The 13,811-nt window shown below is 40.6% G+C and overlaps 2 long non-coding RNA genes across 2 annotated transcripts in view; both read left to right on the forward strand.

Moving 5' to 3' along the window:
* The window catches only part of LOC309661918, a 49,245-nt gene that overhangs the window by 9,069 nt on the left and 26,365 nt on the right, over positions 1-13,811 (forward strand). The window contains exon 2 of the long non-coding RNA XR_014264369.1: positions 554-619. This is a non-coding gene — a long non-coding RNA (uncharacterized lncRNA). The remainder of the gene's footprint in view (positions 1-553; positions 620-13,811) is intronic.
* On the forward strand, positions 4,696-11,240 carry LOC309661917. Its single transcript, XR_014264368.1, has 2 exons — positions 4,696-4,773; positions 6,158-11,240. It is a non-coding gene; the product is annotated as an uncharacterized lncRNA (long non-coding RNA).

Below are 13,811 nucleotides of genomic sequence, written 5' to 3' on the forward strand. Positions count from 1 at the left end.
CTCTAGTTGCGGCGAGCGGGGGCTACTCTTCGTTGCGGTGCGCAGGCTTCTCATTGCGGTGGCTTCTCTTGTTGCGGAGCAGGGGCTCTAGATGCGCGGGCTTCAGTAGTTGTGGTGCGCCGACTCAGTAGTTGTGGCTTGCGGGCTCTAGAGCACAGGCTCAGTAGTTGTGGCACACGGGCTTAGTTGCTCCACAGCATGTGGGATCTTCCCAGTCCAGGGCTCGACCCCGTGTCCCCTGCATTGGCAGGCGGATTCTTAACCACTGTGCTATCAAGGAAGCGCGAAATAGCTTTTAATATTATCTCCATTTTATAGATGAGGAAAATGAGGCATGAAGAGGTTAAATAATTTGCCCCAGGTCACACAGCTAGCAAGTGTCAAAGTCAGTATTTCAAGTCCCACCTGCTCCAGCACCTCTGTGCTCTACCTCCCATGGTACACAGTGGGTGTTTAATAAATAAAGGAAAGGCTGAATGATCAAGACATCATCTATGTATACGCACATACATGTTTATTTATATAAATAAAAAAGTTTCACTTGTGCTTTCAGCGCCTCAGCATGGCGCAGCGTGTGAGTCTTCTGGTCTTTCTCCATGGAGTTCTCACATCTCAGATGGTGAGTAGTCACTGGTGAGTTCCCACTTCTTCCCCTTCCAGGGTATCTAGATTTACCCATAGGAACACAAAGGCACATGACATCTAGATTTCCTATACTCTGGAGATAAGGTAGATTACGTCAAATTTTTTCCCCCATTCTTATACCCTTTTATATCCATTCCTTCTTTCAAGAAAGGATCTAAATTCATTTATGCTAAAATGAAGGTGACTAAGGGTAACTTAGGAATCAATATATGTTCAGAAGCGATGTTTAAGTTACTGACTCCAAGGCAGGGAGAGAGAGAGAGACTAAATTGGATAAGGGGAAGGTCCTTCTGCTTAAGAATAACTCCACAACACATTCTACCTAAAAAAATATTTAAGTTTAGGTTTTTGTTTGAAGACGCAGAGAAGAGCCCATGGGTACAGAGGGAGATGGAAAAGGAGAACAACAGAGATCTGACTCAGAGTCTCCAATGTGCTGCTTATTTCATCTGAAATATTTTTTCCTTCCACCCCTCACCCAGAGCGGCCCTGCTCCTCCCTCAATACCTCTTAACTGCTAGTCATCCCTGGGAGTGTAGTTTAAACAGCACTTCCCTGACCCTCCCTCCTCACCCCCACCAGTCAAATCAGATCATCCAGACACACTCGCATTCCCTGAACTTCTTTGAAGCACTTTTTTTCCTTAATATTTATTTACTTACTTATTTGGTTGCACCAGGTCTTAGTTGCGGCAGGCAGTCTCCTTAGTTGTGGCATGTGAACTCTTGGTTGTGGCATGCATGTGGGATCTAGTTTCCTCACCAGGGATTGAACCCAGGCTCCCTGCATTGGGAGCACAGAGTCTTAACTCACTGCGCCACCAGGGAAGTCCCTATAATAATGTTTTTAATATTTATAAAGTCAGAACATTAATATCACCTTCAGCATCTTAAACACACTTATTTTGGTTTTGTTTTCTAATCGATTCTCTCTCATCAGCCATGTATAAGATGATTTTTCCTTTTCTAGCATTTTGTGGAACATTTTCAAAGTTTTCAATTTATACTGCTAGAGAGTGCCCCATTTTCCAGCTCTTCTAATTACATGTATGGATATGACCAAATTGTCTGGTAGTATGGTCTAAAAATATACGGAATTGATTTTCCAAGTCATATTTGCCAATGCCAGATGAATTAGGCCTTTATGTTATTTTAAGATACTTTTAAAAATATTGAAATACATCTTCTGGCAATCTTCACAACAATTAAATAAACCACTAGATACTTTTACAAAATGGTAATAGGCAGTAGGTGAGCATCAAGGACGAATGTTCAGCCAAGGCCACTTATGAGGTCAAAGTATTTTGAGATACAAATCCAATTTTTATAGGCAAGAATTTTTTCTTGGGATTCGTCCAAATATGTATATTTTTGGTTACGGCCTGCATTTGGTCAAAAACACCTATAATGTTCTTAAGATAAAGATCTACTTTGCAAAGCATCTGTGAGGGAGGGTAGTTAAGCAGAGCTGTTTGGAGACTGGATTTCAGATTCATTGTAGCTTTGCCCCTTTGCCTGAGATCAGTGGTTAAAATGAACTTCTGACACATGGCCAGAGCAGGGTTCAGATATTGGCGGTATTATCTTTGGAATTGTAATTTTTGTAGTTCTTACGTGTATTTCCTAGGGCTGCTGTAACAAATTAGCACAAACCTGGTGACTTAAAACGACAGAAGTTTATTCTCAGAGTCCAGAAGTCACGGTGTCAGCAGGGCCATGCGTTCTCCAAAGGCTTTCAGGGAGAATCCTTCCTTGCCTCCTCCAGCTTCTATTGGCTCTTGAAGTTCCTCGGCTGGTGGCAGCATAATTCCAGTCTTTGCCTCCATCCTCGCAAGGCCTTCTCCCCTGTTTCTCTGTGTCTTAAAACTCTCTTATTGGGTTCAATCCAGGATGAACTCATCTGGAGACCCTCAATTATATCTGCAAAGGCCCTATTTCCAAAGAAGGTCACAGTCACAGTACTGAGGGTTAGAACTGGTACAGGTCTTTCTAGGGAACACAGTTCAACCTGCCACACCTACCAAAGTCCATTTAGGGCATGTCATGTATCACACCCACCCTTCTCATCTATCACAATGTGCTCCTGCAGAGGACCCGGTGGCGGGTCAGAGGTGGGCCAAGCCACGAGCTCAACATGATACATCTTTGAAGGCTGTCAGTTAGTTTCCTGGAAGATTTTTTTTTTGAGAAAAGTTTAACTGGTGATTTAAAACATGTTAATAGTATAATAAGCATATTGTGGCATGGAGTTCAAAATTCGTGTAAATATTGAAGTTGAAATGGGAGACTCCAGCATATATTTTAGTAGGCAATGGCTTTCCTACTAGGCCTCTAGAAGAATGGCATCCACTCTTTTGCGGGCGGGGCACCTCAGAGTGAAAGTTTGGGCTTTGACACCACAGTCCCCATTATTCACGAGCAACCTAGAAGTCTATAACATATAATTTGTCATTTTGTGGAAACTTTAATTGTGTGTTGCTATCGACTGATTTATGGGAACAAATGACTAACCTAGCAAGTCAGTCTGGCTGGTCACCCAGCATAAGCATCTAGACTCGGCAATATTGTTCCTGGTTCTCACCTGTTCTGTGGGAGATAGAGTAAAATACAGGGTCATGTGTGAATTTTAGAATTTGTACAAGTGATTTATTCAACATATATTTCTTGACCAGTGGTATGGGGATACAAGAATGATTCCCCCAAAAAGAAAGAATACTTGCTCTTTCCAAAAAGGTAGATAGATAGATAGATAAATAGATGTAGATATATGTCTACTATATATCTAGAATTAATGGGAAATACGAGCATACGTGCCCTCGCTGCCCATTTGGCTTAATCAGGATGGACACTGCTAATTGATCTTGGTGCTCTTTCCTGCTGAGTCCATGTTTTGGTCTGCTTGGGCTGCTGTACAAAATACCACAGACTGGGTGGTTTAAACAATAAGAACTGATTTCCCCCAGTTCTGGAGGCTGGGAAGTCCAAGATCAAGGTGCCGGCCAATCCATTCCTGGTGAGGCCTCTCTTTTTGATTTGAAGACGACCATCTTGTATCCGCACACGGCAGAGAGAGAGGAAGCAAGCTCTCTGGTGTCTTGTCTTATAAAAGCACCAATCCCAGTCATGAGGGCTCCAACCTCACAGCCTAATTACACTCCAAAGGCCCCACCTCCAAACTATCGCATTGGGAATTAGGGTTTCAATATACGAATTGTAGGGGGACACAAATACTTAGTTCATAGCAGCCCACTTATGGCTTCGGGAACAAAGGACGTCTGTGCTTCCTGTATGCCTTCTTCATAGGGCTGCTATCAGGAATGAGTGCATACTGTTTTAACCACTGATTTGGATAATGTTATATTAAGAGTGATGCTTTCTATTTATACATTTTTTTTCATGAGATACTTTTGGCATTATTATTCACTTAATTCATCCAAGGGACTAAAAACATTTTGGAACATTACAGGATGTCACAAAGGGCCTGATGTGAAGATTTAAGTGGAAATCCTCTGAAGTTAGAAAAAAAAAAAAAAGGGAATTTTAGCCAATATACACACATAGCTGAAAAGGTGTGTGTTTTTGGGGGGAGGAGATAAAAATCAAAGTTGAAACCTGGCTTGCTCCTGGGGTCTGGCTGAGGGGGTGTGGGGTGGTGTCAGGGGTAATTTTGCACATGGGCTCGTAGACCAACTTGCACCTTCTTTGAGGTCCCAGCAGAGGAGGAAGCTGGGATGAGAAGGCCAAGGTTGGTTCTGGCTGCAGAGCAGAGACACAGAGACACAAGGCAAGAGAGTATATGAGGCCAGGGCTCCGGTGAGAAGGAGGGATGGGGACAGAGATGGCTTCTGGCCCTTGACTTGCCCTGAGTCTGTTTGCACGTTTCCCATTTTATCCAAGACATTATGTATCTTGCCAGAGCCACACACTTAGTATATGTACTTTGAGTAGCTCTTCTCCACATTTTGAGTAATAGGTATCCATTTGGAAAGGAAGCAACAGACCAAAAGAAAAAAGGGGTTCTAAGACAACTTCATTTTTCTGTTTTTAGAAAGGGGTGCTTGGTTTGCCAGAAGAGAGCAGTGACAGCAGTCCTGGGTACAGAAAAAGCTACTATATAGTTCAGATGGTGGTAAGTCAGTAATAGCATTTATGTTTCCTAAAAGAATTGTTACTTTGGATCAGGGTTTCTCAATAGCGGCACTACTGACTTCTGGGGCTGGATAATTCTTTGTTGCTGAGTTGCCCTGTGCATTGCAGGATGTTTAGCAGCACCCCTGACCTGTCCCCTCTAGATGCCAATAGCCCCCCTATCCTCCATGTGACAGCCAACAATGTCTCCAGACATTGTCAAATGTCCCCTGGAGGGCAGAATTTCTCCCAGGTTAGGAACTTTTGTTTTAGATAATTTACAAGAGAAGTCCATATTTGAATTGTTGAAACTTAGCACTCTGGTAATATTTGAGGGACTGGTAAAATATGAGTGTGTCTGAATTTTTCAAACCTCTTGTGTACTGAACCCAAATAGAAATGTTTCGGATTCAGCGAGAACAGATTTTTTTTTTTTTTTTTCATGTAATATTTTTCTGTCATACCAGAAAAATTCAATCCTGGGCTAAGTTTAGAAGATATAAAGCTGAAACTAACCATTTCAATTCTAATATCATCCTGAAGGAAATCCTAAGACTAAAATAACAACTACACCAACAAAAATTTAATCATTTAGGACATAATGACTAGGATGTTTGTAGGCTCTAACTCTTGCCTGAAAAGCTCTGTGGCTCCCTTAGCAAGACCAACAGAACTTGGGCTCAAGAAAAACTTTGACCCATTTATAGTTTTTGTTCATGGCACTTAACTACTCTAATGGGAAACTGGTGATGAAAAATAGGTCAATGGAGACAAGAAGGATATAAAAATATTAGACCAAATGAAAGGACCCTGATCAGTCATGGGGTTTGTGGAATACAGCTCACTTGTGCCAAAAAGATTTCTTTGTTGAAGATGTCCTACCATTGTGACACACTGGTAATAAAGGGGAGAAAAATGAAAGGACAGAAAATATCTAGCCCATCTTAACTGTTTAGTCAAAGCACCAGCATGGAAATGACTCTGGTGGTGGGTGGCAGTAACCAGGGTACAGCAGGGATCTAAGGATGCTTTAGGACCTTTCTACTTGGGGACACTGACATGGACCTGTCCCCAGGAATTGCTTCCCCATTCTCTAAGTTTGTATCTCAGAGGACAGATGGCATTCAAAATGTAGGCAAATCAGGCAAAAGCCAAACCAGTTTCCCAGGTTAGCACAACTTCAACCACACTTACCTATTGCATGTCACCCCAGCCTCAGATGCTCCCTTAATCTCCTACAGAAGTCATATGTGCACTGCTTCCTCAAAAAAAAAAAAAAAAAGAGGTTCTTTTAGGCCAGAACTGTCAATTAGCATGGCGCCGCCCGTATACTCCAGCCAGGAAGTGCTTTCTCTAACTTGATCTCTCTGTCCTTCTACTTACAGCCAATTCAAAGACTAAAAGAGTGACCAGAGAACACTTACGACAGGAAGGCAGCGCACTTGCTAGCTTTGTGGCCTTCCAGTGTTTTTGGAGCGCCAGATGGAATGAGACCCACTGTCAGCACGGTGGCACGTGTCCAGCTTCTGCCCGTGCCCATCATTCCTAGACAGAGTCCGTCCACCCCGGCTCTTCCCTTGTTGGGAAGCACAGCTCCGAGAGGCCCTGTCCTCGCACCCTCTGCCCGGTCCAAGACGTCGGAGGGAAATGGAGAGGCCTCTGTACCTGGGAACCTGGGGACCTACTGTGCTGTGTCAGCCAGGTGTCCCCAAGTTCTGACTACTCCAGGTCTCCCCACAAAGGGAGTACTTCAGAGCACCAGCTTCCCCACCTCCCCCCTTCCCACTGAGGAGCCCCGAGGAGTTACGTAAGCTGAAGTGTTCAGTGCTCCCTTCTCCTGGGAGAAGGCCCAGACCCACATCCGCCTGTGCCGCTGTCTGCGTGTGGAAGCAAATTTCAAGGGAAGCGTTCAAAGCTCAGGAGGTCCTGGTCATAGTCAATCACCCCTGGGGACGTAGCCTGTGAACCTATTTTTATTACAGGATTCACCTCAATCACCAACTCCCGTAGAAATGAAGTTCTTCTATAAGGAAGTGCCATAGAACCAGGAAAGCGATGTTGGCACATACACTTTGAGGCAATTTCTCACTGTTACCTAAAAATAAAACAGCACAACTTCTGAACCATCTCTGAAAAAAATTTTTTTTCAGCCAATTGCAGGCAAAAGTGGGAAGCCATAGGATTTTGCCATCTGTTGCCCTGTCCTATCTTTTTATTTTTGCATTTTTTTCCCTTGCCCTAGGGATTGGAATCTCCTGTTCTCAAATTGTCTCTACCAAATCTGGAAAGATTCTTTTTTTTTTTTTTTTTTAATAGATCAAGTCTTGTTAGTCTTTTTCTAGTTTTTTAAAATTTATTTAATTTATTTTATTATTTATTTATTTTGGCCGTGCTGGGTCTTAGTTGCAGCATGCACGCGGGATCTGGTTCCCAGCCCAGGGTTCGAACCTGGGCCCCCTGCATTGGGAGCAAGGAGTCTTACCCACTGGACCACCAGGGAAGTTCCTGGAAAGATTCTGATGTTGGTCATTTATGCTTTTAATTCCTACAGTACTCTTTAGACTACTGAGATAATTCCGATGTCGCTGGTCTCCAACACTTGAGCTGTAGCCACCAGAGTAAAAGAGAAAGCCCAGATGATAACAAACAGAGGAATTCTAAATTGCAAAAGTCTTAAAAGAAAAGCCTCAGAAAAGGACTCTTTTAGCAGGAAATCTTAAAAAATACATCAGTTTTCGGGACTTCCCTGGTGGCACAGTGGTTAAGAATCCGCCTGCCAATGCAGGGGACCTGGGCTGGTAAGATCCCACATGCTGCGGAGCAACTAAGCCCGTGCGCCACAATTACTGAAGCCCACGTGCCTAGAGCCCATGCGCCTAGAGCCCATGCTCTGCAATAAGAGAAGCCACCGCAATGAGAAGTCCGTGCACCGCAACGAAGAGTAGCCCCCGCATGCCGCAACTAGAGAAAGCCTGAGCTCAGCAATGAAGACCCAACACAGTCAAAAATAAATAAATAAAAATAAATAAATAAATAAAAATAGAATAAAATAAAAATACATCAGTTTTCTCCTGTTAAATCAAACAGAGTCTCCTTCAAGTGGAAATGGCTGCATTGACAATGTATCTTCAGAGAGTGAATTGGTAGAGATGATAAAGGAGTGAGCATGAATTAGAAACTAAACTATGCCACCTATGCAGACGGCTGGAATTGAAAAGCTGCAGCAACTACTCAATTTGATTACGGTACAACTGACAGAGATTTGCTCAAAAATTTTAGTCGTGCTTGTCTGCAGCAAATGAAATGAAAAACTTAGAGCTGACTCAAAGGAGGAAAGCTAACCTACTCAATAAAACAAAAGTTGATCTTCTGTTAGACAGCTTCTGTTGCAGAAGGTAAAACTATCCTGTTTGGACAAGGTTGAAAGGACAAAGCATATGTCTTGATAGAAACCTTTCTATGAACTGGTTGCACAAATCTTGAAATTGGAAGAAAGAAGAATGATGTTAAACACAGCAAAAGTGAGGATTTGGTTATTAAAACTTAATGTATGATCAAGCAGCATTTTATGGGCTTAGAGCAGTGGTGTGCTGGCAAATGTTTAATAACTGGCTCTCTGGGAGGATAAAGCTCCAATCTGTGGTTTTTGCCATGACATCACTAAATACAGAGCTGTGAAGAGGTGTGCAGCAGCACACCATAGATAGCATTTCCTCCATACAGATAGAGTTGGCATAAACATCCTCAAGAGCATAGATAATAGTAAAGTAATTAGGAAGTGTTGAATTGAGTTTAGAGTACTTATTACCTATGTTTTTATTTTTTCAATTGATTTTTTAAAAAATTTATTTATTTAATTTATTTATTTTTGGCTGCATTGCGGTGCACAGGCTTCTCATTGCGGTGGCTTCTCTTGTTGCAGAGCCCGGGCTCTAAGCCCGCAGGCTCAGTAGTTGTGGCGCACAGGCTTAGTTGCCCCGCGGCATGTGGGATCTTCCCGGACCAGGGCTCGAACCCGTGTCCCCTTCATTGGCAGGCAGATTCTTAACCACTGTGCCACCAGGGAAGCCCTACCTATGTTTTTAATATAATTTATTTAATTGTAAGTTTATATAATTCAATTTTAAATAATGGCCATGTTTAAAAACCAGCTCACAAAATCCCTAAAAAATTGACGAGCAACTCCAGCACACCACTAGGCATAAAGATTAAATCAAGACAAAAAGAAGCAGACACAAGGGAATCTTGCAGTACCAGAATGACTATATTATTGTATTTCTAGACATAACACAGAAACATTAAGTTGAAAAATGAAAGTGGAAATAGAAATCCTAGTGCTTATAAATGTGAAGTACCACAGGAACTTTTCTGTACTGTACTGCATGTAGGAAAGCATGTGTATTAATAAAGAATCCAGAAGAAGAAAGTAAAAGGAAATACTCACACAGATGGGGCTGTCATCACCAAAGCATGTGTTAGAATGGGATGAAGAAATAGGAGAAAAGGAAGAAAAACATGCAGCTGGGCAAATACAGAGCAACCTGAAAGATTTAATGCGGCCCTTTTGTAATTTGGAATAATTTTTTGTACTTCAGAGTCTTAGACATCACAAAAGCTCTTGTAGTAAGAAACAAAATTTTGAAATGTAAGTTAATTCACTTGCTGTATAGACTTGCTGACTTTCAAGGGAGATTGAGCGGAGAAAACATTTTCAAAATCAAAGTTAAGGAGCTGGGAAAACAATCATTTTCACTTTTTTCCTACACTGCAATCTTCCACTCTGAAAAATAGGTTAGCATTTGAAGGGGATCAGGATGTCCACCCACAAATATGCCACACTGGCACACAGATTATTTTGAGCTGAAGGCAATTGAGAATAAAAAGCTACAGGAAAGTTCTCTGCCTTCCCCTTACCTGCCTGAAAGCAGGCTATAAATGTCCCTTTAGGAAGGTGTGTCCCCACTGTACCAGGAAGAGAACACTCTTATCATCAGAGACTGGGAGTCAACACTGAGATGAGTTTGCCTAAACAAACTTTACTAAAATAACCCTTATCTTCCATTAGTTCTCCAATAAATTTTCTAGTCACTTCTCTACAATTTATTGCCCTTTGAACCTCAAATCCCCTTTCCTTTGTTAAAATGGTAATATATGTCCCCAAATCTAGCCACTTCTTTAACTCTTCTGTGAACTCCTGTGCACATAAAAAACGAATACATTTGTATTCCTTCTCTCCTGTTAACTCTGTCTTTTGTCAGTTAGATTCAGACCCCATTCAATAAACAAACCTAAGAGAGGAAAAATGTTCCTCCTCCACACAGTAATGGTAACTCAGTGCCTTTCAAATGTTGTCTAAAGGCTTAACCGTGCTTACTTGATATCAGATGCACAGCCCATCGCTAATATCCATTCTCTTTCCATGGCTGACATCACTAATCAAGCAGGGTACCTTTTCCCACTGAGCAAAATGTGGTCTCACGATCTCAACCCAGTACACCAAGCTGCCATACAAGGTGCAACCTACTAGCCAATTCTGGCTCAGGCACGTCATCAAAAAGACCTTGAATAAATGAAGATCTGCTAAAAAGTAAAAACAATAGAAATTTCATGTGGTTATAAGAAACACACAGAAATAATCTAATCTACCACTGCAGAAAGTAATCAACTGCTTAAAGTCAAACTTACAGCTGCAGGGACTTCAAAACCAAAAGCTGCTGTTGCACTAGTTGCAAAATTTTCATCTAATACACAAGGGCTTGGACTAGATCCTAATGGTTATTTTATCTCCATTAAAGGCAATTGGATAAGCAGGCCATTAATAGTAGATTCAGCTTCTGTGCTTGTGCCAACAGGAAACATTTATATTTCAAGCCTTTAAAAAATTTACCATCATTTAGACATAGTCAGTAGATAATTGGTGAGGCTGATGCAGTAATAAATGCTTAAGAGATAAATCTTCCCCTCTGTAATTCTTTAATAACAGGGATAGATTTCAGTGTACAGATTTCTAAAACACAACAGTCCTCCAAGGTCATTCTCTATTCTAATATCCTTTTGACAATGAATACAATTTTTAATTCATGCAGACTTATAATTCTCTCACAATTTGATTATATTTTAATTTAATCAGTTTGGGCAATTTCAATTAAACAAAATAGGAAAGATGGAAAATAGAGACCAAAGCCCAAAACTTTCAAAGTTTTTTTTTTAAATGCAAAGAATGATAAAGAATCAGATTTGCTGTAAAATATATAGCTAGTGGGAAGCAGCCGCATAGCACAGGGAGATCAGCTCAGTGCTTTGTGACCACCTAGAGGGGTGGGATAGGGAGGGTGGGAGGGAGACGCAAGAGGGAGAGGATATGGGGATATATGTATATGTATAACTGATTCACTTTGTTATAAAGCAGAAACTAACACACCATTGTAAAGCAATTATACTCCAATAAAGATGTTAAAAAAAAAAGAATCAGATTTGTTGCATGAGGAGTTGTTAGGTAATTAATAAATAGTAAGAAAACTTTCAAGAACAGTGACCAACAATGGGTCCGTTTTCATCCAAGTTCCCACAAATCACTTCTGAGAATGCTTTCAAGTCAATTTGAACAAAAATAACCTCCTTTCTTAAAGAAAAGAAGAGAAAGAAAAAATATATACAATTATCACAAGAGCATAGGCATTGTCACACTAACATAAAGCAAATGAAAGTCAGAAAGAATGAAGAAAAAGTACAGAGAACATGGCTCAAATAAGTATTCATAAAAGAGGACTTCAAGTAAATGTTTCTTTGCCCAAATAAACTTAAATACAGTGGAGCAGATCTGTTGGTTTTGTAGTGAAGACAGGAACAAGCTGTGGTGTCCCATGCTCTGTTCCTTCTGGAGTCGTCATTATCGGCAGACCCTCTGTAAAGCTAAATACGGGTCAGAAGGGCTTAAAATATTGTCAAAGGTTCTGCCACATAGGAATTTAGAAAAATGGTACAGATGAACTTATTTGCAAAGCAGAAATAGAGTCACAGATGTAGAAAACAAACACAGTTACCAAGGTGGGTAAGGGGGGGTGGGATGGATGAATTGGGAGATTGGGATTGACGTATATACACTACTATATATAAAATAGATAACTAATAAGGACCTACTGTATAGCACAGGGAACTCTATTCAGTGCTCCGTGGTGACCTAAATGGGAAGGAAATCTAAAAGAGTGGATATATGTATATGTATAACTGATTCACTTTGCTGCACAGCAGAAACTAATATAACATTGTAAAGCAACTATACTCCAATAAAAATTAATAATAATAATAAAAAAAGGTTCTGCCACATAATTTGAAAGTTAGTTCTCTAAAAAAGCAATTATTCCCTCCCAAATGGTTTACCTGTTTCCAACACACCACACATGCAACACACACAGACACACACACACACATAGGAGAGAAAACTTAAAAACTCAAAAAGAAGGAAACTCTGAGAACAAATGGACATAATAAACATTTTTGTTTTAAAAACTCAAGGAGTGCTTAAGTTTATTAAATGACATTTTACCCCACAGAGAAATTTTGACTCAGGAAGGTAAAGTTAGTGGAAAAGAAACAAAAATGAACCATACAAATCCATATTACTCCTTAACTAAGGTGGAAAGTTATTTATCTCTGTATTAACAAAGATAAAATACCTAACCAGAGAAAAACACTCATTATGATCAAAACAGATTTATCATGAATAAGCACTGGTAGATAATATATGAAAAACTTTAGTCCATTACTATTAATTGCACAAAATGCCCATGTTAATTAGCTACTTATAAAGGGCATTCCTTTAAACATTTTGTAAGAAAAAGGCCTTTTGAAGGGATAATGAATGCTCTATATAAGTCACACATAAAACCAAGCAATTATATGCCTATGCCCCTAGATTTCATAGTGAAGACAGGAACAAGACGGCTGCCCTCTCTCATTTTCTTAAGGGCTCATCATTGTAACCCTAGGGATGGCTGGGAGAAATCATCCCAGATCATTCTACATGATGACCCATGAACTTTGCCTTCTTGAAGGGATGCTATAATGCAACCCATTCCATGGAATGCAAGTTCTTTATAATTTTTGAAGTCTCAGCCTTCAAAATTAATTACATGCAATTATTATTTGGTCAATGTCCCTAATTCTGCTAAATTTGTAATTACTCAAAGCAGATATTGACATCTTTGAAACAATGGGACAGACGTTCTCAGATTTCTAATTTGAATACGAACAAGTAAATAGAATTCATTTATCTAGTCAGTATTTATGGACTGCCCTCTATATGTCAAGCATTGATCTAGGCACTGGGATTCAGAGATGAACAAGACAATTTTCCTGCCCTCACAGGGCTTGCTTTCATTCTTGGAGGTGTAGAGACACACACATTTGTAGACAGTGATTGGTGTTACAAAGTGAATAAAACAGTGTGATAGGATGGAGGCTACTGGCGTATTGGCTGTTAGGGCTGTCCTTCAACCCCTGTCTCATTCCCACCCCACCTTGCCTCTGCTTCATTCCTCTCTGCAGTGAACTTTCTCCACCTCTCTGTTCCATATCTGGTGTAGACGGCTACTCCACAGCCCTCCGGTTCACACCTTCCTGGTTTAAGAAGCTGCAAGAGAACACGAATATAAATTCCTGGAGCAGAGAATTTGGCCCTTCTTGGGTCAGGGGTGCAACCCCTAGTCCAATCAACTACTATAGTCAAGACAGGAACACTTAGAAAAGATAAAGTTTACTTGTAAAGAGTACAAGGGAACAGCCTTCCAAGATTAAAACAAAAACGAAAACAAAAAAACCACACAAGTATTTAAAGGAAAAGAAACTCAAATTACAAAGGCTATGATAGTTACACTTGTCTGCTCATGGTGGGAAAACAGCAACTTTCTCACATGACTATCAGTTTCACAAAGGTCATGATGTATCTTTAGATAGCAGCATGGCAAAAATCAGGGACAAAATTATTTTGGCTAGGGAGTCCAGGTTTACAGGAAATAGTTAAGGCTTTATTATTGGAGA

The sequence above is a fragment of the Balaenoptera physalus genome (assembly GCF_965194825.1).
Source record: "Balaenoptera physalus genome assembly, chromosome: 5".
Classification (NCBI taxonomy): Eukaryota; Metazoa; Chordata; class Mammalia; order Artiodactyla; family Balaenopteridae; genus Balaenoptera; species Balaenoptera physalus.